Below are 5,520 nucleotides of genomic sequence, written 5' to 3' on the forward strand. Positions count from 1 at the left end.
GGTGTAGCTTATAGTTACATCTATGACTGCCTTTTGTGTTCCTCAAGTGAGAAGAGAATTTTATCTATGTGCCAACATATATTGAATGCAGGGGTGTGATAGAGTTCAATTAGGTCCGTTTCACTGAAAATTAAGACTGTGAAAAAAGGGACAAAAGTATAAGAATTTGAATATACACAAGCTATTGTCCTTACTTTAATATGATGGTTTCGAGTATGTTAGGATTAGCAAGTATGGGCAATCATATGCAACCATGCAATTGGTGTAACTTTCTTATGGAAGTAGAGCTTAAGTATTGATTTCACCTTGGATGATGCCTTATTTTGTTGACGAGACCAACATGATGAAGAGGCGATGATTGAGAGATTTCATTGTGGAATCAGTACAAAAACTTCTCAATGTGGAACCTAATTATGGTATTTTAATTTGTGCTCGCACCATTTAGGAGAAGGCTATTGTAGGGAATGCTTGTCCTCGTTCATGTGGCTCTAATCTTGCATTTGATTTCTTGGCTTGTTGCTCGATATCGTATAATTGTCCTGCTTATTCAATCCTTTACACTTTTTCCCTAGTGCATGGAGAAAAAACTATTTTCAGTCCCTCAATCGTACTACTTGGGATATTTTTTAGCCGTCCAATTACCTATAACACGAGTTAGTAACCCACAAGATCTATGTATGATTTTATGCAAGTCGTGTCAACGCATACATTAAAGGCGACAACATTTTTAAAATGGAGTTAAACCGACTCCTCAACTTAGCTAACTAATTAGGCCATTCTCTCATATACACAAGGCCAAATACATAAGCAAATCCTTAAACTTGTTTTATTTTTTATTTTTTTATCTAAACACTTGAACTAAGCTTTGTTCCTATTGAACCCCTAAACTCAAGTCTAAATGTTCCTATCAGACACGTTTGACACAAATCTCCGAAACAACTTAGGAGCGTGCTGTCAAACTCCTCCCCCTCCCCATTTTCTCTCCTTCTTACCCCCCCTCCCCTATTCTTCTTGTATATAGGCCCCCAAATACTAATATGGAATAGAAAACATGGCCAAGCTTCTATAAGCCCAAAACCCCGTTTTGTTTTCAGAGAAGTAGAAAAAAAGTAGATTTTCTTCAAAAGTACTTTTTGAGGAAAAACACACTTAGAAGCTCTTTTTAAACGCTTAATCAAACACTAATTGTTACTCAGAAGTATTTTCCAAATTAATTAGCCAAATACAAACTACTTCTCACTAAAGCCATTTTTGAGAAAAAGTGCTTATCAAAATAACCTATTTTAGAAACTTCGCCAAACAGTTTAGAAGTGCTAGAGAAGACTCAATGCTTAACATTGAACAAATGTGATTCCATAACTTTTTAAAAAGGAAAGAAAATGATACGAAAGAGAAGAATTTTTGGACCCACTTCGACTATGATAGAATTCATTGGGCTTAGAGCGGACTTGGATTTCAAGTGCCCCAATGAAGATGTGCTTAAATGTGACTAGAATGCATTTTGGAAAGAAAAGGAAGTACACATGAGTAGTGTTTGCATTAAGCAAAAGTTTGCAAGATATTTTTCTTGCATATAGTAATTTTGTCACCAACCATTGAACACATCACACAAATATAAGTATAGAGTATTTTACCTTTTAACACAAAGAAGAAGAAGCGACAGCAGCAAGCCAGCAACATAGGTCTAAAATATGCCAACACTAGCTAAACTTTAAATAGTTAATAAAAATGGATATATTTTAAATAGTGCTACCATTAGCGGCTACCTGGCGCCTTTCCAACTGATTTCACTAGTAAGGGAGATTTTTAAAAATAGCCAGATTTACAACTGGTCGTTGAAAAATAGCCCAATTTCAAAAGTAATCGAAATTTAGCCACTTTTTATGTAAAGATAAATTTGAGTGAAAACACTGTTCAAAACCCGGAAAATACTCCAGTATATTATGCTGGAGTTCCAGCATAAGTATGCTTAAACTCCAGCATATTATACTGGAGTTCCAGGATAAGTATGCTGGAACTCCAGCATAATATGATGGAGTTCCAGCATAAGTACACTAGAACTCCAGCATAATATACTGGAGTTCCAGCAAGTATAATTATCCAGTATAATTACTGGAGTTTGGAGCACCGGTGCTCCAGTCTCCAGTATATTATACTGGAGCCAGCAAAGTATACCGGTCCAGCATAATATGCTGGAGTTCATACACAGGTGCACCGAACTCCAGTATATTATGCTGGACCAGTCTCTGTTGCAGCAAAACGGTGGCTATTTTTCATTGACTTCGTAAACGCTGGCTATTTTTGATTGACCAGTCCGAAAACTGACTATACCGTGAAATTTTGCCCACTAGTAATGGGCCTAACGTTCACACAAATAGACTGAAGAGCAATGGTACTTTTGCTCTTATGCTCAGGATGTAGGCTTCCGAAGTGACCGAATAAGGCAACATTGTCATAGGCCCACAAACAAACTACAACAAACAAAACATAATAAATACCAAATCCCTCGTCAAATAAAAAAAAAAGAATTAACACAAATAACCGTCAATCGCTTAAATTAAAAATAGCCGACGAATATATAATATATATATATATATATATATATATAAAATTCATATATAATATGCATATAACTATATATAATTAGTATATAATCAATGTATATCGACTTGAAGAAGTAAACATTGATTCTGCACGGCTATTTGCTTAACAATCCTGAAGGAAAAAAAAATAAAAAAAAATCTCCCAAGTCCCAAGTAGGGCTGGTTTAAAGATTCTAATAATAAATATTTTCCTCATGTTCAATTTTCGATTCGAAAAAAAAAATCACAAAATAAAATGTGATTCTCTAAGAGCCTGTTTGGCCAAGCTTTTAGGAAGACAAAAGTATTTTTTTTGTCAAAAGAGAACTTTTTGAAAATTTAAGATGTTTGGCCACACTAAAAAAGTGTTTTTGAGCAACAGCAAAAACAGTTTTTCTGCTTTTGGAGAGAAGGTACAAATTCTAGTTGTTTTCAAGAAGCAGAAGCACAAATTAATTTATTCAGGACAAAAATATTCTTACAATAAATTTATATTCTCCAAATTCTTATTAATTTAACCTTTTTATTTTTCTTTGTATTTTTACCATATTGTTCTTCTCTTTTCTCTTTTCGTCATATTTGTATTGTCTTTCTCCTATTCCTCTTTGGAATATTCTCTCTACTATAATAGATTTTTTCTTTTATACAGTGATTATAAGAGTATCAATTTATATTAAATAATATATTTTAAATTATTTAAATTATCACGTACATAATTAATAAGTTATACCAAACACCCCCAATATTATTGCTTTTAAATATTATATTTTATATTGATTAAACATTCAAATTATATTTTTAGTTTATGCTATATATTTAAATGGAATTCCTTTATAATAAATAGTCTTATTTTTTTAAAAAAATACTAATTGTAAAGTGAACCTAAATTGTCCTTTTTCGTAATTAGGTACTTAAAAGTACTTTTGAAAAGATTGGTTGAACACTATTTACTTGCAAAAAATATTAGTCATTAAATAAATTGGCCAAACATAAACTTTTTTTTTTAAAACGCTTTTAAAAAAAAGTACCTTTAAAATTAAGCAATTTTTGACATATTAGCCAAACAGGCTCTAAAAAGAGAGAAAAAGGTGATAGTATGAGCAGAATTCCTTGAAACTTTTCATTTATAGTATCGTGACATACAGACCAATTAACGTGGTATTTCATTTAGTATCGTGACATATAGCTAGTTCAATGCTCATAAATACGTGTGGCCGCCAACGAGCCACGATAAAAGCTTCAGAGTGTAAATACGAAAAGAAATACTGAAAAGGGGAAAAATAAAAGAAGAAAAATATAAGGGGGCTATGTCTTTCTCGGTTACCAAAAGCTGATTTGTTAGGACGCTCCAAACTAAAGTCACATTGCAGATAGAGTGTGATAAAAGCAAAGCCAGTGGCGGCCGGTCATGAATTAAAAAGAAAATGAGTGGGTATAATGGAGGAAAAGAACATTGAAGTTGGATAGCGTTATCCCCAAGAGTGTAAAGAGTCACATTTCTTAACAAGTAGAAAAAATTATGTTCTTAATAGCTTAGTGGAGGATTAAATTTGTTTGCAAAAAGAAAAATACATCTAATTACTTTTAAAAGCAAAATTTAACAAACTTAACTAACGCAGACAGAATTATAAAGTAACCTAGGAAAAGATCATACGATGTAAATATTCACCCAATAACCGCTTATTTATAACGATCCAATCGGTCATTTTGTGTAATTGCGCCCCCTTACCCCTTTTGATGTGTCACACATGTACGTTTATGATTTTATGACTTACGCGGTTGATTAGTTTTACTCCGGGAAACTTTCGGGTTGAATTAGACCCTTTGATTCTTGACTTAGAAGTTTAAGTTAGAAATGTTGATCAAACTTTGACTTTTGTGAAAACACCCAGAACGGTGTTTTGATGGCTCCAATAATTTCGTATTGTGATTTCGGACTTGGGCGTATGCCCGGAATTGATTTCGGAAGTCTGTAGGTTGATTTGTGTTGTTTTGCCGAAATTTGGCAATTTGAAGTTGAAAAGTTTGATCATAGGTTGACTTTTAGCTATCGAGCTCGAAATTTGATTTTGGGACTTGGAATGGGTCCGTTATGCTATTTAGAACTTGTCTACAAAAATTGGTATCAATTGGAGTTGATTTGATAGGATTCGGACGTTTAGTTGTAACTCTAGAGATTCTTGAAATTTACTTTGAAACTTATGCGTTTTAGTGTTCGATTCATAGTTTTAGATGTTATTTTTGTGTTTTGATCGCGCGAGCGAGTTAGTATAATGTTTTTAGACTTGTGTGGGTGTTTGATTTAGAGACCCGGGGGCTCGGATGAGATTGGACATGTTTCGGAAGGTTTTGAACTGAAATGTAGAATGTGGTTTGCTGATGCTTCAGGTATTGCATTTGCAAATACCACGTTCGCAATTAGGATTTTGGGTAGTTCGTATTTGCGACTAATCTATTGCTTTTGCGAAGGGACAGGGTTCGCATTTGCGAACCCATTTCTCGCAATTGTGAAGTCCCTGTAGGCGGGTTAGAGGCCGCATTTGTAATGAATTCTACGCAAATGCGAGGGTTCGCAATTGCGAACCTATGTTGCAATTGTGACGCCTGCAACTAATTAAATGGGCTGGAAGTCGGGATTTCATATCATATTCTCTCATTTTAGAACCCTAGACTCAGTAGGAGACGATTTTGAGAAGGGATTTTCATCTACAAACATTGGGTAAGTGATTGTGCACGACCCGATTGGTCGTTTCGAGACTTGTAGCCCCGTTCCCCCATTTTCAGCTTCTATGTGTTCTACAGCTGTATTAGGACTTATCGGGTTAGTTGGTTCGGGTCCGGAGTGATTTCAGAATGAATTGAGACACTTAGCCTCCTATTTGAAAGCTTAAGTTGGAAAAGTTGACAAGATGTTGACTTATGTGCAAATGACCTCAAA

This window comes from Nicotiana attenuata, unplaced genomic scaffold (genome assembly GCF_001879085.1).
Source record: "Nicotiana attenuata strain UT unplaced genomic scaffold, NIATTr2, whole genome shotgun sequence".
In the NCBI taxonomy this organism is placed as follows: domain Eukaryota; kingdom Viridiplantae; phylum Streptophyta; class Magnoliopsida; order Solanales; family Solanaceae; genus Nicotiana; species Nicotiana attenuata.